Source organism: Phyllobates terribilis, unplaced genomic scaffold (assembly GCF_046119375.1).
Source record: "Phyllobates terribilis strain yellow unplaced genomic scaffold, ASM4611937v1 Scaffold_98__1_contigs__length_5973952, whole genome shotgun sequence".
Lineage (NCBI taxonomy): Eukaryota > Metazoa > Chordata > Amphibia > Anura > Dendrobatidae > Phyllobates > Phyllobates terribilis.
In genome coordinates, this window is record NW_027362858.1 from 1,351,187 (window position 1) to 1,375,000 (window position 23,814).

At 45.5% G+C, this 23,814-nt stretch overlaps 1 protein-coding gene across 2 annotated transcripts in view; it reads right to left on the reverse strand.

The window, feature by feature from the left end:
* The window catches only part of LOC141198593 (uncharacterized), a 259,680-nt gene extending 249,822 nt beyond the window's left edge, over positions 1 to 9,858 (reverse strand). For both annotated transcript variants that reach the window (XM_073663017.1, XM_073663015.1), the window contains exon 1: positions 9,800 to 9,858. The gene's annotated coding sequence lies outside the window, so the exon portion shown is untranslated. The remainder of the gene's footprint in view (positions 1 to 9,799) is intronic.
* Between the last annotated feature and the right edge of the window lie 13,956 nt (positions 9,859 to 23,814).

A 23,814-nucleotide genomic window follows, 5' to 3' on the forward strand; every position in this document is an offset into this window, starting at 1 on the left:
GCTCATCTTGCGCTACGAGTTTGAGGTCTTGGCTGAAGGGTGTGCGACCATAGATGCCGTTTGTCATTCCAATGATCGGGAGGGAGCAGAAGGACCATATAACCGATTGTGACTTCTGCATGACGAATGTATCCGGTTTTTCCTTCTAAGAACAGGAGGTCTATTGAATATCCCAAGCTCGCTTCTGCAATTAGACCAGTGGAACACAATGAAAGTCTGCCAGTTCCAAAACCACCACCGGTGTGGAGAATAGAAGAGGGCGATGAAATGATGGTTGATTCATTAGAGATGGAATCTGCTGCTGATTCAGATTTCGAACCATCAATATCAACTGCTCCACGTTTAATATCTCAAGCAAGACTCAACGATCTGGTTAGAGATTTGGGTTTATCAAAGAGTCAGGCAGAACTTCTTGGATCAAGGTTGCAAGGGTGGAATCTGTTGCAGCCAGGTACAGAAATTTCAGTATTTTGCAGTCGTCATGAAGATTTAACCAAATATTTCAGTCAACCTGACTGTCTCACTTTTTGCAGTGATATTACTGGATTGTTTTCTGTCCTTGGAGTTGACCATGACCCAAGAGAATGGCGACTGTTCATTGATTCATTGGCCTTAAGTTTTAAGGCTGTCTTGCTACACAATGGCAATGTCTACTCTTCGATACCTATCGGACATGTCGATCAGTATGAAGGAGACCTATGAGAATATGCAGATGCACATTCAATACTCAAGGTACAAATGGAATATATGTGGTGATCTCAAGGTAGTTGCAATTTTATTAGGTTTACAGATGGGATACACTAAGTACTGTTGTTTCCTTTGGGAATGGGACAGTCGCGCAAGAGACTCGCATTATATCAGGAAGGACTGGCCACTACGCAATAAATTTATTCCAGGGCAGAAGAATGTTAAACACGAACCATTGGTAGATGAAAAGATGATATTCTTTCCACCTTTGCACATCAAACTGGGATTAATGAAGAACTTTGTCAAAGCAATGAACAAGCAAACTGAAGTCTTTGCTTACTTGCGACAGAAGTTTCCTGCATCAGTGATGCAAAGATAAAAGAGGGTGTTTTCATTGGCCCACAAATCCGAGAGCTAGTAAATGATAGTAAGGCTAAGTGCCCACGATGCAGAAATGCTGCATATTTTTTCCACATCTCCCTGGCAGAAAAAAAGCATGCGTTTTTTTACATACGTTTTTCCTGCCAGGTAGAAGCATTTGTCAAGCGTTTTTGCATGCATTTCCGCATGCGGGTTATCAAGCTCTTTTCCAAGCGATTTTAGCATCACTTGGAAAAGTGCTTGACAACTTGATCACACTATATAAATCCATGCAACCGGCATGGATTTATATAGTGTGACCAAGTAATAGTAAAAAAAAAAAGAATAAGAATGGTAAAAAATAAAAATTATACTTACCTTCCGATGGCCCCCGGTCTCCTCAGCGATGCGACCGATGTGTTGGGCAGCTCGCGATGGTCTAAAAGGACCTTCCATGAGCCGCCCAACACACCGGACGAATCGCTGAGGAGACCGGGGGCCACCGGAAGGCAAGTATAATCTTTATTTTTTATTTTAAATTCTTTTTTTCACAGGTACTATGGTACCCGGGTCTGCTTGAAAAACGCATAGTGGGCATGCAGCCTTTCTTTGATGGTCTTCTGCATGGTGCAGAACATGTAGCATGGTCGGCCTTCAAGAATGTCGTTTTCAACTTTCTAGGCAACTACAAGGTGCCAAACTATGCTGAACAGTTTGAAAGTTTTCTTCAGGCTTACAAGTCAATGAAGTGCAACATATCACTTAAAATACATTTCCTTCATTCACACATTGACTTTTTCCCAACAAACCTAGGCACTGTAAGTGATGAACATGGTGAAAGGTTTCATCAAGACATTTCCCAGATGGAAAAAAGGTACCAGGGGAGGTGGAGGCCCTCGATGCTGGGTGACTATTGTTGGAATCTTGCCTGTGAATTATGGGACAGTGATTATAAAGAAAATCAATGGCAAAACATTTCTAAACTTGATCGCTGTTTCTGACTTTTGAATTCGGAATATCACATGCCACCACAAATTTGACAGTATTCAATGCATACATAATTGCATTTTTCTCAAAAATCTTACGTGATAGAGCAATTCTGAAGTTATTTCTCAGCATGACAATTCCGATAAGATTCACCCAATTTCATGCCGGAAACAAAAGCCTTGTTGAACAGTGTTACCTATAGTGTGAAGTGAACCAGCCTAATCAACATGCAGGCCGTCCCTTGTGAAGTAAGAGGATTAAAGTAGACACCTCACAAGGTTTTCCAGTAAGACAAACAGCTGACAGTCTCCAAGACTTAGACAAGAAACTAATACCAGTAGGAAATTGAATGTGGCCAAACAGTGAATCAGCTTAATTAACATGCAAGAGGTTCTTGTAGGGAAAAGACTATGAGGATGTGTATTGTGCATAGACAAAGAGTGCAGATTAACCTATCTGTTCAGACAGGAAAAGGTCTATCAAGGATAAAAGGGATATCTCACACTCTTTAGAAATAGCCATGTTCACCCAGCATACACATTCCTTTCATCAGCAGAGCTTCAGCAGTCAGGAAGTCTCCGAATGAAAATATAGAATATTAGAATTTACAAAAATCTGATATTAATGAGACATACATTTCCAGCACCGGGGCTAGCCAGAGAAAAGGATACATATTTTCTCATAACTGTAGCCCCTCTGCCAATGAGCCATAAAGGCACAGTGGCCACATAACTGACAACAGCTATGCCATTTTTGGTCTCTAAGTAAAAATAAAATCCTGATGGAAAGTATGGTGTCAATCTACAACTTCTGCGATCATCCAGAGAGGCGTTATCACATAAGTTGGGGATTCCATAAAATCATGAAGTGCTGAGACCAGCCCACAACCTGGCCCATGTATGAGAGATACACATCATGTATGCAGGAACCCCCGTTCACAAAATGGCCATTTGAAGTGCTCTCCTTCAGCTAAACTGAATCGTCTCTGCGATCGGTGTAGCTAGTTCTCTTGTTAATCCCTTTTATTTTCTGTAACTGTATATGCTGTAGGTACTGTGGGAGTATTTTATCTAGAGGCTTAATGACCGCGGTCACCGCTACGACCAGGCCTAGCCAATGCTAGCCCCTGTTTCAGCTAGATGTGTGTCCTCGGACACACATTCATACCAACATAGCAATGTAGGTTGAATAAAGACCTAGGTGCATCCAGCTCAACCTTCCTTATCTTTTTATACATCCTACAGTCTTGTTTGCTTTTGTGGCTGCTGCTTGACATTAAGTACTGCTGCTCAGCTTACTTGTACCCAGAATACCCAAGTCCTTCTCCTGTTCTGTAGTCCCAAGTATACTCCCATATAATGTATATGCAGCAATAGAATTACTCCGACCTAGTTGCATTTCTCTACATTAAACCTCATCCGCCAAGTGTTTGCCCATTCAGTGATCTTATCCAGATCGTTCAGCAATATCATAATGTCAAGATCAGATTTTAACATTCTACATAGTTTGATGTCGTCAGCAAAAACTGACACTTTACTCTCAATCCCATCCCCAAGGCCATTAATAAAGAGGTTAAAAAGAATCGGTCCTCGTTCAGATCCCTGCGGCACACCACTGCTGACTATATCCCAAAATGTAGTATATCCCTCCATGTTTGTCACCCAGTCATGGCTTTCATCCAGCTAGCTTCATCCAGTAATACCCACCACATCGTATTCTGTGACCGATATAAGAGTCTCCAGTTCATTCATTTTGTTTGCGAGACTTCTTGCATTTGCCAGCAGACATTTAATATTATTAGCACATTTATTACACCTACTCAGCTCCCTACTTTCCTTGCATATCCCAGCCCCTCCTAGATCCTCATTCACCCTACTACCTCACTCCCATCTTGTCTGTGTGCCACAATACACGCTGCCGACCAATCAGAGGCCATCAGATGAAGTCAGCGTACACGTGACTAGAGGCGCATGGAAGTGACATCATGCGCTCGCGTCGCTTGCACGCTGAAGTCAGCAGCCAGCTTCATAAAAATATGCAGCGCGACAGAGTGAAGGTGAGTATAATGTGTTGATTTTTTTTTAAATCAATGAGTACATGGTACCCTAGGCCATAGTACTACATGCACGACTGTGGGCTGTGCATTACACTACATGCAAGACTGTGGGCTGCGCATTACGCTACATGCACGACTGTGGGCTGCGCATTACGCTACATGCACGACTGTGGGCTGTGCATTACGCTACATGCACGACTATGGGCTGTGCATTACACTACATGCACGACTGTGGGCTGTGCATTACGCTACATGTACGGACTATGGGCTGTGCATTACGCTACATGTACGGACTATGGGCTGTGCATTACGCTACATGTACGGACTGTGGGCTGTGCATTACGCTACATGTACGGACTGTGGGCTGTGCATTACGCTACATGTACGGACTGTGGGCTGTGCATTACGCTACATGCACGACTGTGGGCTGTGCATTACGCTACATGCACGACTGTGGGCTGTGCATTACGCTACATGCACGACTGTGGGCTGTGCATTACGCTACATGCACGACTGTGGGCTGTGCATTACGCTACATGCACGACTGTGGGCTGTGCATTACGCTACATGCACGACTGTGGGCTGTGCATTACGCTACATGCACGACTGTGGGCTGTGCATTACGCTACATGCACGACTGTGGGCTGTGCATTACGCTACATGCACGACTGTGGGCTGTGCATTACGCTACATGCACGACTGTGGGCTGTGCATTACGCTACATGCACGACTGTGGGCTGTGCATTACGCTACATGGAGGACTATGGGCTGTGCATTACGCTACATGGAGGACTATGGGCTGTGCATTACGCTACATGGAGGACTATGGGCTGTGCATTACGCTACATGGAGGACTATGGGCTGTGCATTACGCTACATGGAGGACTATGGGCTGTGCATTACGCTACATGGAGGACTATGGGCTGTGCATTACGCTACATGGAGGACTATGGGCTGTGCATTACGCTACATGGAGGACTATGGGCTGTGCATTACGCTACATGGAGGACTATGGGCTGTGCATTACGCTGCATGGAGGACTATGGGCTGTGCATTACGCTGCATGGAGGACTATGGGCTGTGCATTACGCTACATGGAGGACTATGGGCTGTGCATTACGCTACATGGAGGACTATGGGCTGTGCATTACGCTACATGGAGGACTATGGGCTGTGCATTACGCTACATGGAGGACTATGGGCTGTGCATTACGCTACATGGAGGACTATGGGCTGTGCATTACGCTACATGGAGGACTATGGGCTGTGCATTACGCTACATGGAGGACTATGGGCTGTGCATTACGCTACATGGAGGACTATGGGCTGTGCATTACGCTACATGGAGGACTATGGGCTGTGCATTACGCTACATGGAGGACTATGGGCTGTGCATTACGCTACATGGAGGACTATGGGCTGTGCATTACGCTACATGGAGGACTATGGGCTGTGCATTACGCTACATGGAGGACTATGGGCTGTGCATTACGCTACATGGAGGACTATGGGCTGTGCATTACGCTACATGGAGGACTATGGGCTGTGCATTACGCTACATGGAGGACTATGGGCTGTGCATTACGCTACATGGAGGACTATGGGCTGTGCATTACGCTACATGGAGGACTATGGGCTGTGCATTACGCTACATGGAGGACTATGGGCTGTGCATTACGCTACATGGAGGACTATGGGCTGTGCATTACGCTACATGGAGGACTATGGGCTGTGCATTACGCTACATGGAGGACTATGGGCTGTGCATTACGCTACATGGAAGACTATGGGCTGTGCATTACGCTACATGGAGGACTATGGGCTGTGCATTATACTATATGGAGGACTATGGGCTGTGCATTATACTATATGGAGGACTATGGGCTGTGCATTATACTATATGGAGGACTATGGGCTGTGCATTATACTATATGGAGGACTATGGGCTGTGCATTATACTATATGGAGGACTATGGGTTGTGCATTATACTATATGGAGGACTATGGGCTGTGCATTATACTATATGGAGGACTATGGGCTGTGCATTATACTGTATGGAGGACCATGGGGAGTGCATTATACTTCTGCTATGGGGTCCCATGACTTCTAAGTTCGTACATGGTAAGTATAAGGCTATGTGCCCAAGATGCAGAAATGCTGCATATTTTTTCCGCTTCTCCCTGGCAGGAAAAAGGCGTGCGTTTTTTACAAGCGTTTCTCAAATGTTTTTGCATGCATTTCTGCATGCAGGTTAAGGCTGTGTGCCCACGTAGCGTTTTTCAAGCGTATATGCTGTGGAATTTCCGCAGCGTAAACGCTTGAAAAACGCATGTATATCCGCACCCCATGGTCCCCAATTGCATTCCGCAATGTCAATGCCCATGCTGCGGATTTTTCCGCAGCGTATATGCTGCAGTCAAAAATCCGCAGCATGTTCATTAATTTTGCGGAAGCGCAGCGGAATCAATGTGCGGATGGTACCCAAGTCTGGAGGAGAGGAGACTCTCATCCAGACCTGGGTACCAAAGAACCTGTAAAAAAAAGAATAAAATAAAGTTTATACTTATCTTCTGATGTTTTCCCTCCGTCGCGCTGTTGTCTGAAGGACCTGCCACGTCATTGAGTCATGTGACCCACCACATGACTCAATGACGTCACCGCAGGTCCTGCACACAACAGCGTGAGCCGCTCAAGCCTCCGGACGGGGCAGAGAATGCATCGGAAGGTGAGTATAAAGTTTATTTTTTTATTTTTTACCATTCTGAACAAGTTGTCAAGCACTTTTCCAAGTGATGCTTGGAGAAGTGCTTGATAACCCGCATGCGGAAATGCATGCAAAGACGCCTCACAAACGCTTCTACCTGGCGGGAAAACCGCATGTAATATCCGCATGCGATTTTCCCGCCAGGGAGAAGCGTAAAAAATATGCTTCAGGTCCGCAACGTGGGCACATAGCCTATCAAGCGCTTTTCCAAGCGATTTTAGCATCACTTGGAAAAGTGCTTGACAACTTGTTCACACTATATAAATCCATGCAACAGGCATGGATAGTAGTGTGACCAAGTTAGTTAAAAAAAAAATAATAACAATGGTAAAAAATAAAAAAGATTATACTTTCCTTCCGATGTACTCCCGGTGTTTGGTCTGCTCCGTCCGGTGTCTTGGGCGGCTCCCGGTGGTGTGAAGGACCTGTGATGAAGTCATTGAGTCATGTGACAGGTCACATGACTCAATAACGTCATGGCAGGTCCGTCACAACAACGCAACCCATACAGCAGACCAGACGGAGGGGAGAAAACACCGGGAGGACATCGAACAGTAAGTAGAATCTTTTTTTTTTTTTTTTTTAAATTCTTTTTTTTACAGGTTCTATGGTACCTGGGTCTGGAGGAGAGTCTCCTCTCCTCCAGACCCGGGTACCATCCGCACATTGAACCGTGTGATATCCGCATGTGCAGATGCAGTGATGTGGATGTCATGCGGTCCAATGCAAGTCAATGGCGGCGATTACGCTGCGTGTTTGCAAAATTAATGGACATGTTGCGTATTTTTCCGCAATGATAATCCACAGCGGAAATTTCCGCAGCATGTACACAGTACATGCGGATTATCATGGGGGAACATGGGGCAAGTATTACCAAGAGTTTTATAAGTGTTTTCGCTGCAGAAATTCTGCAGCAAAAACGCTTGAAAAACGCATAGTGGGCACGCAGCCTAGGGCGTTTTTGGTGCGTTTTTTGGTGCAGATTTGCAGCGCAGAAAAGCTCCAGAAACGCATTGCATACCTTATCCCATGACTTCCTATGACATTCTGCAAGTTCTGTGCACATGGTCAGGATTTTTTCTGCGCGGATTTAACTCGCAGAAAAAATCCTGACATGACCAATTATTGTGCGTTTCTGCATGCAGATTTGCCTATACAATGCAAATGCATTGGAAAAAAAAAAAAAAACGCGTCAAAAACGCATGAAAAAACTGCATGCGTTTTTCTGCCAAGGAGATACAGAAATGCTCAGGAAAATTTCTGCTTCATTTCTGCATTGTGGGCACTAAGCCTAAGGGTCCGTGCCCACGATGCGTGTTTCAAGCGTTTATGCTGCGGAATTTTTGCATTAGAAACGCTCGGGAAACGCTTGGTAATCCTTCCCCCATGGTCCCCAATGGAATTCTGCACTTTCAATGCCCATGCTGCGGGTTTTTCCACAGCGTTTTTGATGCGCTCAAAAATCAGCAGCAGGTCCATTATTTGTGCGCTTACGCATGCGGAATTGCCATCTACAATGCATTAGAAAACGCATGGCAAATCCACATGTGCAAAACGCGCATGTGTTTTTCCGGGCAAGGAGATGCAGAAATGAAGCAGAAATTTTCTGCTTCATTTCTGCATCGTGGGCACATAGCCTTATAGTTCATTTTTTTTCTTTCTATACATTAAACGGGGGATATATATACCAAGATAGGGGACATATCAGGATGAAAGGGGAGGGGAGGGTCAGTCGAAATCTTTGCACCGGGGCCCATCAGACCCTAGTTACACCACTGATTATACTGTGTGGGGGGGATTATGGCACTATGGGAACATTATACTGTGTGAGGGCATCATACATACTCCATAAGGGGCATAATGGGGGCATTACACTGTGTGGGGGCATCATACATACTGCATAAGGAGCATAATGGGGGCATTACACTGTGTGGGGGCATCATACATCCTGCATAAGGAGCATAATGGGGGCATTACACTGTGTGGGGGCATCATACATCCAGCATAAGGGGCATAATGAGGGGCTTTACACTGTGTGGGGGCATCATACATACTGCATAAGGGGCATAATGGGGGCATTACACTGTGGGGGGCATCATACATCCTGCATAAGGGGCATAATGGGGGCATTACACTGTGTGGGGGGCATCATACAATCTGCATAAGGGGCATTACACTGTGTGGGGCATCATACATCCTGCATAAGTGGCATAATGAGGGCATTACACTGTGTGGGGGCATCATACATCCTGCATAAGGGGCATAATGGGGGCATTACACTGTGTGGGGGCATCATACATCCTGCATAAGGGGCATAATGGGGGCATTACACTGTGTGGGGGGCATCATACATCCTGCATAAGGGGCATAATGGGGGCATTACACTGTGTGGGGGCATCATACATCCTGCATAAGGAGCATAATGGGGGCATTACACTGTGGGGCATCATACATCCTGTATAAGGGGCATAATGGGGGCATTACACTGTGGGGCATCATACATAATACATTTAAGGGCATAATGGGGGCATTACACTGTGTGGGGGCATCATACATCCTGCATAAGGGGCATAATGGGGGCATTACACTGTGTGGGGGATCATACATACTGCATAAGGGGCATAATGGGGGCATTACACTGTGTGGGGGATCATACATACTGCATAAGGGGTATAATGGGGCATTACACTGTGTGGGGGCATCATACATTCTGTATAAGGGGCATAATGGGGGCATTACACTGTGGGGCCAGTAAAGGGGTCCTGTACTATGAGAACAATACGTTTCCCCCCTTCCTGTCTCCATAGTTGGGTCGTATGTATCTATTACAGGAAACAGAACAAAACCTTATGATTCTTATAAAGGGGCAAGACAAGCACCCAAAAGAGTCTCCGTGTTGAAGGGGTTAATGCCCCCTGCGCCCAGTAATGGGGTCTCCACATACCTCCTCCTGCAGAGCCGCCACCACATATATGGCTGCTCTGTGCGCACAGGAGCTGTGATGAGGTCACAGGAGGGGAGGAGTCAGGGGTCACATGATCAGGGGCCTCAGTGGATGCAGGACTCTGCTGTGCTGGTTGTCATGGTGCTGGATGAGCTGAAGTTTATGTGTGGGGTCAGGAGGGGTTTACAGTGTGGATGTAGCAGAGCCGCGTGTGTACGAGGTGTACGGAGCGGAGCCGCGCGTGTACGAGGTGTACGGAGCAGAGCTGCGTGTGTACGAGGTGTACGGAGCGGAGCCGTGTGTGTACGAGGCGTACTTAGCGGAGCCGCGTGTGTACGAGGCGTACGGAGCGGAGCCGCGTGTGTACGAGGCGTACGGAGCGGAGCCGCGTGTGTACGAGGCGTGCGGAGCGGAGCCGGGCGTGTACGAGGCGTGCGGAGCGGAGCCGGGCATGTACGAGGCGTGCGGAGCGGAGCCGGGCGTGTACGAGGCGTACGGAGCGGAGCCGGGCTTGTACGAGGCGTACGGAGCGGAGCCGGGCGTGTACGAGGCGTACGGAGCGGAGCCGCGCGTGTATGAGGCGTACGGAGCGGAGCCGGGCTTGTACGAGTTGTGCGGAGCGGAGCCGGGCGTGTGCGAGGCGTACGGAGCGGAGCCGGGCGTGTACGAGGTGTGCGGAGCGGATGCTGCCCCTCTCCAGGAGCGATCACAGCAGCACGGCATGAGACATTCTTGTACTACACAGACTGTCCTGACAGAACACAGCTCGTCAGGACATAGCCCCGACCTCCAGCGAACAGTCCCATTGGATCGGGGACGGTGGGAGGTTTCTGTATATAAGTTGTGTGGGATAATTGTAGAATTATTAATGTCTTAGCATAAAAGGATGGACCTGAGTGTTTGTGCCGGGGTCCACATGCATGGAGGGGGTTGAGGCGGTGCTGGCTGTATTATGCAGACGGCATCTGCCTGTAACAGTAGTAACCAGAAACTCTGCACCAAAATGAAGCAAATCCTTATTCTGGGAACTTCGCCTTGTACGTAACACCCCCGGATCCGGTACAAGCCGGGCCGATGTTCTAGTTCATGTCATTTTCTGCTTAAGGTTCTGCGGTTTTCTGGCCAACTATAAAAAAGAAAAAGCGTAAAACAATATTTGTTTCTGCTGCATTGACATAAGTGCAATCTTTCATTATATATAAATCTATTACACGTCGGGTCAATGCTGTAAAGGACAGTAAAGTGCCAGGGTTGTGGTTGTGGTTTTTGGGTCTCTCTACTTCCCTCCCAAAAATGCAATCAGAAACTTGTAACTACTGATCTCTCCACAAGAAAAAGCCGACAACTCCATCAATGGGATCATTTTATAAAATTAGGTCTTCGCAAGATGAAAATGGTCTCACAAACCACATTTTTTTTTAAATGTTCATAAAAAAACCCAAACAAACAAAAATAATAACCTTACTTTGATTTTTTCCCCATTTTTCAATACTTTATGTGCTAAATTGAATATTGTCATTCCTAACAACAACTAGTCCCACAAAACACAAGCCCTCCGTCTATGTGAATGAAAAAACAAAGTTATATTTTTTGGGAAAAGGGGAGGAAAAAAAACAAAAAATTGGTCTTGTCAGAATAATGTAATTGCTATATATATATTTTTTTTTAAATTGAATAATTTTACCCAAAAATTGTGATCTCTTATAATATTCTCATTCTTCATGCGAGATTAATCATTAGTCTGTAAATAAATCCAAACATCTGGAACATGTAGAACAATATATCTCTGATCCTCTTCTGCCAGGATAAGCGCCTCCTTTCTGTCCTTTCTGTGATGGAGAAAACGCTTGAAAGATTCAGAAAGTCCGATGAGTTTTTGGAGCTTATTGTAAAGGGCCTTAATGACGACCTGGGAAAGAAACCACCAGAAACAAAGGATCCAACCAGGTAAGTTCTAATGATCCCATCTGATAAAATGATCAGCTTTATTTCCATGGGATTGTTCTGTAGAAGAGATGGGACCTGCAGCATTTTGATCCTGAACTTCACTATGTATAGATGTAGCAAAGCTTAATGTGACAATTCACACAGCGCATTGATAAATTGTCTCAGAAGGTTAGCTCTCATAACAGAATTAACATCACTTATAGTGGAACTAAACTTACAATTTGTTTTCAGAATTGTGAAAATTATGGCACTTTGCAAAGCTCTTCATTAGTTTCTTTGGCGTCATATCCATAAAATGATGATATTAAAGTGGCCTCCAGACCCTGCTTTTCCCCAGTGCAGGAGCGTTGCTAGGGTCCTAAGAGATCAGGGACCCCAGCCCCAAAGTACATGTTTCCCCTATAACCTCCCTGCCACTTAAAAGAGGATTTATACATATAGAATTACAGTATACCACTGTTACTAATCTAAAATACACTATACAAAGACCAATATTCCCAAAATTACTACTATCCAAGGCCAAAATGATCCTGCTACACAATGTCCTCCACCATCACCACCACACAGTGAGTCCATATATGAAAGAAAACCCCGCAGGGTAAAAGACCATCAAAGGAGTCCAGGGAGTATAAAATCTATCATATTTATTCAGCAATAGAAAAATAGGATGATGGGGGAAGGGACACAACACATATGTGATTGTTAGACATGTAAGCAAAAAAAAGCCAGGCACGCAAGGAAGGGGCCATTCCAGGTATAATGGCTGTCTATAGTATCATCATGGGTATACTAAAATATCCCAAAATAGACACCGCATATATTCCACTGGGGGCAACAGTCATCATATGCAGGTGCATCTCACTAAATTACAATATCATCAAAAAGTTAATTTATTTCAGTTCTTCAATACAAAAAGTGAAACTCCTATATTATATAGAGTCATTACAGACAGAGAGATCTATTTCTAGTGTTTATTTCTGTTAATGTTGACGATTATGGCTTACAGCCAATGAAAACACTAAAGTCAATATCTCAGTAAATTAGAATAATTAACAAAAAGCACCTGCAACGGCTTCCTAAGTGTTTAAAAATGTCCCATAGTCTGTTTCAGTAGGCTCCACAATCATGGGGAAGACTGCTGACTTGACAAATGCCAAGAACGCAGTCATTGACACCATCCACAAGGTCCCAGAGTTCCAATTTTCCTTTGGAAATCAAGGTCCCAGAGTCTGGAGGAAGAGTGGAGAGGCCACAATCCAAGCTGCTTGAGGTCTAGTGTGAAGTTTCCACAATCAGTGATGGTTTGGGGGGCCATGTCATCTGCTAGTGTAGGTCCACTGTGTTTTATCAACACCAAAGTCAGCGCAGCCGTCTACCAGGAAATTTTACAGCACTTCATGCTTCCCTCTGCCGACAAGCTTTTTGGAGATGGAAATTTCATTCTCCAGCAGGACTTGGCACCTGTCCACACTGCCAAAAGTACCAATACCTGGTTTAAAAACAACAGTATCACTCTGCTTAATTGGTCAGCAAACTCACATGACCTTAACCCCATAGAGAATCTATTATAGAGAATCTATGGGGTATTGTCAAGAGGAAGATGAGAGACCCCAGACCCAACAAAGCAGACGAGCTGAAGGCTGCTATCAAAGCCACCTGGGCTTCCATAACACCTCAGCAGTGCCACAGGCTGATCGCCTCCATGCCACATTGCCGCATTGATGCAGTAATTGATGCAAAAGGAGCCTGACCAAGTATTGAGTGCATTTACTGAACATACATTTCAGTAGGACAACATTTCGGATTTTAAAAACATTTTTCAAGCTAATGTTATAAAGTATTTTAATTTACTGAGATAATGACTTTTGTGATTTCATTGGCTGTAAGCCATAATGAGTGGCGTACCGCCAATGGTGGCAGGCCACACCACTGCTATGGGGCCCGTGAGCCTCGGGGGAGCGAGGAGGATAGGTGAGTATTGGGGGGGGTGGGAGGTTGCGGCAGCGGAGGAGCGGGCACACGCAGTAGCGGCTGCTGTAGCTACCACGTGTGCCTGCTGCTAAAGGGACATAAATATTCCCTCTTCTCCACTTCCATGGGCGTGGAGAAGAGGGAATATTCATTCTCTTTAGTAGCGGGCACGGAGGAGCGCTGAGCCGTGGCTCCTGCTTACAGTGCCCGCTACTAAAGAGAATGCATATTCACGCTTGTCAACGCTCATAGTCCCGGCGTGGAGAGGAGTGAATATGCTGGCAGCAGCAGCAGCAGCTCACCTAGGCAACTGAGAGCGCGTGCTGCTCAGATACCAACATGAGCTGCTGGCAGACAGAACACAGCAGCTCTGGAGCAGAGGTGAGGAAGGAAGGTGGGTATAAGTGTTTATTTTTTGTGTGTGCAGTGATGGGGCCACACATACCAGGATTGGGGGGTGAGGAGGCCATACATACCAGGATTGGGGGATGAGGGGGCCATGCATACCAGGATTGGGGGATGAGGGGGCCACACATACCAGGATTGGGGGATGAGAAGGCCACACATACCACTCCTGACCCCATTTCTGGCGATTGGATATTTCCCTGGATCTTGTGTATCCTGCTGCATATTGCTGTATATAACATAGGCTTACGTCATGTGAACAATGGCCAAATAGCTGTTGGCTGAGAACTCGTCCTGTATGCTAAAATCTGCGATGGAGGTTCCTAATACGGCTTCAAACGAAGATGTGAAATCATCTAAATGTGTATAAGAACTAGCGAGTGATAAAGGAGACAATGGCTGGTAGGTTATAAGTCATTACCTGTCTGCCAATATCTTCTTCTGGAAGACTTCAAGATATCATGTATTACATATTACATATTAGTTTGAAAGAGCACCATGTAATACCACATGTGTCCTGGAGAGGCCACTACGTCCAGCAAAACACAGCTGATTGCTGAGGGGGTTCACTGCCGGACTATCAACTGATCGCCTGCAAGTCCTCATTTGGGGACAGTTGTTCACACTTGGCATATTTTGTGATTCATGAGGGGAGGACAGTAGCCGGATATAGACTTTTTCTATAAAGTCAGATTAAAGGGGTTTTCAGGAATGTTTTTATGTAATATATAGGAGGTTCCCAGTGGTAGAGAAAACACACAGAGCTTTACTTTCTCCTGCTGCTCCAGCTCTGGATCTTCAGCGCTTCCTGTGCTCTATTGTGACAGGCTGCAGGGGTGATGGCTCAACTTCAGCACACATCATTGCTGCAGCCAATCACTGAGCTTAGAGGCTCTGTCAGCATGGCCCACCGAGCCAAGTGATTGGCTGCAGAGCTGCAGTCATGATGTCACCCTTGAAGCCAGTGACTAAAGATCAGCGGCAGCGGTGAAGTGCTGGAGCAGGAGGTAGTAAAGCTTCATCTGTTCTACTTAAGTGACGATTTATAGGATTTATATTTAAGTGATGAAAACAAATTCTGAAATTTGTAAAAATAATAAAAATAATTTGCTTGTGTCGCCACTTTCCGAGATCTGAAAGCCGCGGCGTTTTCATGTTTCGGGAATGGGGCTGCGTGAGGGCTAGTTTTTTGCACCACAAACTGATGGTTATATTGATATCATTTTGGAGTATATACAATGTTTTGATTGCCTGTTATTATATATTTTTTCTTGTTGCAACGACTGAAAATCTGTAATTCTGGCATTTTATTTAATGTTCTAGTTACGCCGTTTACTAAATGGATTAATTTATTTTATATTTTGATGGATCTGACTTTTACAAACGCAGCGATACCAAATATGTGTTTTTTTTAAATGTTTTATATTTCTTAATTTTAAATGGGGGAAAACTGGGATGATTTGATCTTTTATACTTTTTTCAATTTTTTTTTACTTTTCACTGTATTTGTTAGTCTCTTTAGGGAACTTGAACCTGCAGTCATCTGATTGCTTGTGCTATATACAGCATTGCTATATATAGCAGAAATCACGGTCTCCTATGAACACTAGCAACAGGCTGGCTGTCACAGGAATACAGTGATGACAGACAGTGTGCAGTGATGGGGCCACACATACCAGGATTGGGGGATGAGGAGGCCACACATACCAGGATTGGGGGATGAGGAGGCCACACATACCAGGATTGGGGGATGAGGAGGCCACACATACCAGGATTGGGGGATGAGGGGGCCACGCATACCAGGATTGGGGGATGAGGGGTGCCATATGTACCAGGATTGAGGGATGAGGGGTGCCATACATACCAGGATTGGTGATGAGGGGTGCCATACATACCAGGATGGTGAAATTTTCCAGTAGCTGCTGCATTTCCCACCCTAGGCTTATACTCAACTCAATACTTTTTCCCAGTTTTTTTGTGGTAAAATTAGGGGCCTCGGCTTATACTCGGGTCGTCTTATTTAAAACATATGGTATTTTAAAATCAGTGAGTACGTGGTGCCCATAATACTGCAGGACTGTGTGGTGCATTATACTATATGGGGGCTGCATTTTGCCCTTTGGGGTGTGAAATATACTGTATGGAGGACTATGGTGAGTGCATTATATTCTATCGAGGACCATGGGAAGTTCATTATACTATATGGCGGATTATGGGGGATGCATTATACTATATGGAGGATTATGGGGTGTGCATTATACTATATGGAGGATTTTGGAGGGTGCATTATACTATATGGAGGATTATGGGTGGCATATTATACTATATGGAAGTCTATGTGGGGCCATTATGATATTTTGAGGGCTATGCGGGGGGCCGTTATACTGTATGAAAGCAATTATACGGTGTGAAGGTTTGTGTGGGTCTATCATACTGTTTGGAGGGCTGTGTGGGGCCATTATACTGTTTGGAGGGCTAGTGTGGGCCATTATACTGTATGGAGGGCTGTGTGGGGTCATTATACTGTTTGGAGGGCTAGTGTGGGCCATTATACTGTATGTAGGCCCATTATACTGTATGGAGGGCTGTGTGGGGCCATTATACTGTTTGGAGGGCTAGTGTGGGCCATTATACTGTATGTAGGTCCATTATACTGTATGGAGGGCTGTGTGGGAGTCACAGTTGGGGGATCATACTGTGTTAGGGTCACCATACTTTGCCTTGGGAGTTGAAGTGGGGTACAATAAGGTCATTATACTGTTCATGTAGAGGCTAATGTGGAGGAATGCACCATGGGGGTATCATACTGTGTTTGGGGGGCACTTTTATTGGCATCATACTTCATGGGGGCAATGAAAGCGGGATCTAGGACTTCAATAGGAGGAAAATTAGAAAAACGAAGTAAAGGCTGGAAAGTTGTGAGATCGGCTCTTCTGTGACACAGACAAATATTTCTTTATTTTTTTGGTGAGGGGGGTCCGATTAGAGCTTCTGCTATGGGGCCTCATGATTTCTATGTGCGCCCCTGGCCATAATCATCAACATTAACAGAAATAAACACTTGAAATAGATCACTTTGATTGTAATGACTTTATATAATATATGAGTTTCATTTTCAGCATTGAAGAACTAAAATAAATAAACTTTTTGATGATATTCTAATTTAGTGAGATGCACCTGTATATATAAGGGGTGTGGGTGCCATCATACTATAAGGGGCTATGGGAGTCATCATGCTATATATAAGGGGCAGTGGGGCCATCATATTATATAAAATGGGGAGTGGGTGCCAGAATACAGTTTATAAGGGGCTGTGGGGCCATCATACAGTATAAAGGGAGCTGTAGGGGCCATAATATAGTGTACAAGTGGGTATGGGGGCCATCATACAATATATATTGGGCTGCGGGGGCCATCATACAGTACTGTATATATGGGGCTGTGAGGGCCATTATACGGGATATAGGGAGTTGTAGAGACCATCATGCCAGTTATAAGGAGTTGTAGAGACCATCATACAGTGCATAAGGAGCTGTGGGGACCTTCAGACAATGCATAGGGAGCTGTGGAGACCATCATACAGTTCATAGGGAGCTGTGGGGACCATTATGCAGTGCATAGGGAGCTGTGGGGACCATTATGCCGTGCATAGGTAGTTGTGGGGACCATCATACAGTGCATAGGGATATGTGGGGACCATCAGACAATGCATAGGGAGCTGTGGGGACCATTATGCAGTGCGTAGGGAGCTGTGGGGACCATTATGCAGTGCGTAGGGAGCTGTGGGGACCATTATGCAGTGCATAGGGAGTTGTGGGGACCATCATACAGTGCATAGGGAGTTGTGGGGACTATCATACAGTACATAAGGAGCTGTGGGGACCATCATACCGTGTATAAGGAGCTGAGGGGACCATCATACAGTGTATAAGGAGCCGTGGGGACTATCACACAGAGCGTAGAGAGCTGTGGGGACCATCATACAGTGCATAGGGAGATGTGGGGACCATCATACAGGGCATAGGGAGCTGTGGGGACCATTATGCAGTGTATAGGGAGCTGTGGAGACCATCATACCGAGCGTAGGGAGCTGCGGGGACCATCATACAGTACATAAGGAGCCGTGGGGACCGTCATACAGTGTATAAGGAGCCGTGGGGACCATCATTCAGTGCATAAGGAGCTGCGGGGACCTTCATACAGTGCGTAGAGAGCTATGAGGACCATCATACAATGCATAGGGAGCTGTGGAGACCATCATACAATGCATAGGGAGCTGTGAAGACCATCATACAGTGCATAGGGCACTGTGGGGACCATCATACAGAGCGTAGGGAGCTGTGGGGACTATCATACAGAGCATAGGGAGCTGTGGGGACCATCATACAGAGCATAGGGAGCTGTGGGGACCATCATACAGTGTCTAGGGAGCTGTGGGGACCCTCATACAGTATCTAAGGAGCTGTGGGGACCATCATACAGTGTGTAGGGAGCTGTGGGGACCATCATACAGTGCATAGTGAGCTGTGGGTTCCATCATACGGAGCGTAGAGACCTGTGGGTTCCATCATACAGAGCGTAGATAGCTGTGGGGACCATCATACAGTGCATAGGGAGCTGTGGGTTCCATCATACATGGCATAGGGAGCTATGGGGACCATCATACAGAGCATAGAGAGCTGTGGGGACCATTATGCAACGCATAGTGAGCTGTGGGGACCATCATACAGTGCATGGGGGAGCTGTGGGGATCATCATACAGTGTCTAGGGAGCTGTGGGGACCCTCATCCAGTATCTAAGGAGCTGTGGGGACAATCATACAGTGTGTATGAAGCTGTGGGGACCATCATATAGTGTCTAGGGAGCTATGGGGACCATCGTACAGTATCTAAGGAGCTGTGGGGACCATCATACAGTGTGTAGGGAGCTGTGGGGACCATCATACAGTGTATAGGGAGCTGTGGGGACCATCATACAGAGCGTAGGGAGCTGTGGGGACCATGTTACCAGTGCATATGGAGCTGTGGGTACCATCATACAGTGCATAGGGAGCTGTGGGGACCATCATACAGTGCATAGGGAGCTGTGGGGACCATCACACAGAGCGTAGGGAGATGTGGGGACCATGATACAGTGCATAGGGAGCTGTGGAGACCATCATACAGTGCATAGGGAGCTGTGGGGACCATCATACAGGGTATAGGGAGCTATGGGGATCATCATACAGTGCGTAGGGAGCTGTGGGGACCATCATACAGGGCATAGGGAGCTGTGGGGACCATTATGTAGTGCATACGGAGCTGTGGGGACCATCATACAGGGTATAGGGAGCTATGGGGATCATCATACAGTGCGTAGGGAGCTGTGGGGACCATCATACAGTGTCTAGGGAGCTGTGGGGACCATCATGCAGTGTATAGGGAGCTGTGGGGACCATCATACAGTGCATAGGGAGCTGTGGGGACCATCATACAGAGCGTAGGGAGCTGTGGGGACCATCATGCAGTATATAGGGATCTATGGGGACCATCATACAGTGCATAGGGAGCTGTGGGGACCATCATACAGTGTGTAGTGAGCTGTGGGACTATCATACAATATACAGGGTGCTATGGGGGCACTCAGGACATTATTTCTTTCAAATGGGTGCATCATCAGAAATTTCTTCTTTCACCACCCCGAAATCATCGTCCATAGACTTGAAGAAGAACTTTGTAGTTGGGTGTAGTTTGATTGTGGCTTTAAGGGGGCATTATTACTTAAAGGGGATACTCAACGGTATTTGTTGCTTTGAGGGAACAGTTCAGATATTGAAACTTTCATAAGAGCATATCTGGCATTATTACTTGCTAGGTAGCACAGTGGGGTCTTTACTACTTTCTATGGGGCGCTATTATTTTTATAGGTCCCCTCTATCTGGCACACAGTCTTTGTAGCATTAATTGGTGGAGGGTAATCATAGTAATGACATAATTTTTGAAGTATTGAGGTTCCTATTCCACGTCGGAAGAGCAGGCAGCATGGGGAGGTTGTGCAGGGTGGGAATAGATGGGGACGGTGCTGGAAATGTGAGAAGTCAGATGGTCTTTGTACAGGGTGTTTTTTTATGTAGAGGCAATGGTCATATCATAATACTATGTACTCACTGTGTAGTGTTGATGGTAGAGGGCATTGTGTAGCGGGATTATTATTGCCTTGTATAGAAGTAATTTTGGGAATATTGGTCTTTCAGTTGTGTATTTTAGGTTAGCAACAATGGTGTACTGTAATTATATATGTATAGGTCCTCTTTTAAGTGGCGGGGAGGTTGTATGGGGAAACACCTACTTTGGGGCTTTGGCCCCTGATCTTTGAGGACCCTAGCAACGTCCCGGCATACAAGGGATATCGGGGGGCACAAAGTGTTCTGGAGGTTTCCTTTACAGTATGAAGCATTTTCCACACAGTATCCTTCCTGTGTAATATACTCCAGGACTGGTGAGGCGCACTGTCGCTCCCTATTTCGCCATAACTCGGCCTCGGCACTGCAGTGCTGATCAGCAGGTCTGCTTACTTGTTCTTCGGTTTCGCGCACTATGTCTTCCACTACTGGCGCCCTTGAACCCTTGCACTCGTGACTCCCACTAGTACATCATATTCAGTGCTGCTTTGGGGTCATTAACTCGGCGTCCAATCCAAGGACCCTTCTCTGTAAGGACACTCTGTCTCATCGGTCCAAAAAAGTCGGGCACACTTCATGGCCGCCTCATATAGAATGAATGGAGCAGCATTTTAGCATGCGGACCACCGTTCCAATCTAAAGGGGATGAAGGTTCCTGTAGATTGGAGCTTGTTTTCATTGGACAACCCCTTTAATTTTTCAAAAACTGTTTCTGCATTTAAGTCTATTTTTTTGGTAAATATTCGATGACCTGGTGTAATTTGTGATGTGTTGATGTTCACCTGAGGTTGTATTGACTTCATTTTATAACTTCTAAGGACCAGACTTTTTTTTAATGTATCCTGAATAGAACACAATAGAATTGTATGGAAAACATTATTGTGTTCTTCACAATTCAAGGCGACGTGTCCTTATGAGATCTTTTTCTTGAAGGTATATGGCCCTCAGGTTCTTTCACCATACAATCTGAAGAGCCATCTTGGACTAAGAGTGGCCACCACTGGGCATACACCATGGTGCAGGAAGGGCTAGCAATCTGTCCCTCCAATTGTGTGGGTACTTATTGCTTAGGGAATGTCAGTCCAATTCTTCTTTTTAAGAGGGTTCACTGTCTGTGCATCTCTGTGCCCGAAGAATATTAACCTGGTGTTACTGTATTACTGCTGTTCCAAGTGGCAAGCACATGGTTCTCTTAGAGACAGGACCCTTGTTTAAACCCAAGTAGACTTGAATTGGAAAGGCCACTGGTCTGGACCAGGACTCTGGTTGTGGACGGTGATGGCGGCATGCACGGTTTCTATGTACGTGTCTGTGTGTAGTCAGAAGAGAATTTCAGTGGTGGCCTAATAACTGCAAGGACCGACGGAGGTGTTGGAGAAAGGTAAACGAGTGGCTGCAGAACGGTTGGTAAATGTGGCCACTTCATGGGAATATTGGCCACTGATGACTGAGGCCTCCCTCCTGGTTTGGTCCTGGAGCCCCCCGGCCACTTGTTGAACATCTTTCCTGTTTTTTACTGTTACACAAGACCCTGTGTCTCCTGTATTCTGCGGCTGCGTCCCGCTCTTCAGTCTTCTTTCTGTAGCATGGTGTGTACGACGTCCTGGACACAATGTTACTGCTCCATCACAGACTGAACCCCAGAACAATTGTCATGGAATTTGGTACCAGAGTTCTCTCTGTGTATGGAGCCCCCATATTTTGTGATTACTCTTATCATTCTCACTGTGTAAGGTGAAATCCAGGAGAAAAACACACAAAACAATATATATATATATATAATTAATTTTTTTATTGAAATAGCAATAAGCAACATTGTAATGAAAATATTACTGGTCCTTTAAGAAATTAAACTATGGTCACAGTCACTCTCAGATTGGCCCCGGTGGAGACCACAAAACGAGCTGCGGTCATTGGGGACCACCTGAGAGTCATTGGGACCCAAAGATCCAGAAGAAGGCAAAGAAACCCCCCAAAAGAATTCTGATTCAGGGGGGAAAAAAATTCCTTCCTGACCCCATTTCTGGCGATCGGATATTTCCCTGGATCTGGTGTATCCTGCTGCATATTGCTGTATATAACATAGGCTTACGTCATGTGAACAATGGCCAAATAGCTGTTGGCTGAGAACTCGTCCTGTATGATAAAATCTGCGATGGAGGTTCCTAATACGGCTTCCAACGAAGATGAGACATCATCTAAATGTGTATAAGAACTAGCGAGTGATAAAGGAGACAATGGCTGGTAGGTAATAAGTCATTACCTGTCTGCCAATATCTTCTTCTGGAAGACTTCAAGATATCATGTATTACATATTACATATTATTCTGAAAGAGCACCATGTAATACCACATGTGTCCTGGAGAGGCCGCTACGTCCAGCAAAACACAGCTGATTGCTGAGGGTGGTCACTGCCAGACCCCCGACTATCAACTGATCGCCTGCAAGTCCTCATTTGGGGACAGGAGCTGTTCACACTTGGCATATTTTGTGATTCATGAGGGGAGGACAGTAGCCGGATATAGACTTTTTCTATAAAGTCAGATAAAGGGGTTTTCAGGAATGTTTTTATGTAATATATAGGAGGTTCCCAGTGGTAGAGAAAACACACAGAGCTTTACTTTCTCCTGCTGCTCCAGCTCTGGATCTTCAGCGCTTCCTGTGCCCTATTGTGACTGGCTGCAGGGGTGATGGCTCAACTTCAGCACACATCATTGCTGCAGCCAATCACTGAGCTTAGAAGCTCTGTCAGCATGGCCCACTGAGCCAAGTGATTGGCTGCAGAGCTGCAGTCATGATGTCACCCTTGAAGCCAGTGACTAAAGATCAGCTGCAGCGGTGAAGTGCTGGAACTGGAGCAGGAGGTAGTAAAGCTTCATCTCTTCTACTTAAGTGACGATTTATAGGATTTATATTTAAGTGATGAAAAAAAAATTAGAAATTTGTAAAAATAATAAAAATAATTTGCTTGTGTCGCCACTTTCCGAGATCTGAAAGCCGCGGCGTTTTCATGTTTCGGGAATGGGGCTGCGTGAGGGCTCGTTTTTTGCACCACAAACTGATGGTTATATTGATATCATTTTGGGGTATATACAATGTTTTGATTGTCTGTTATTATATATTTTTTCTTGTTGCAACGACTGTAAATCTGTAATTCTGGCATTTTATGTAATGTTCTAGTTACGCCGTTTACTAAATGGATTCATTTATTTTATATTTTGATGGATCTGACTTTTACAGATGCAGCGATACCAAATATGTGTATTTTTTAAATGTTTTATATTTCTTAATTTTTAATGGGGGGGAAACTGGGATGATTTGAACTTTTATACTTTTTTCATTTTTTTTTTACTTTTCACTGTATTTGTTCGTCTCTTTAGGGGGCTTGAACCTGCGATCATCTGATTGCTTGTGCTATATACAGCATTGCTATATATAGCAGAGATCACGGTCTCCTATGAACACTAGCAACAGGCTGGCTGTCACAGGAATCCAGTGATGACAGACACAGGGATCTTCAGTGATCAAGTC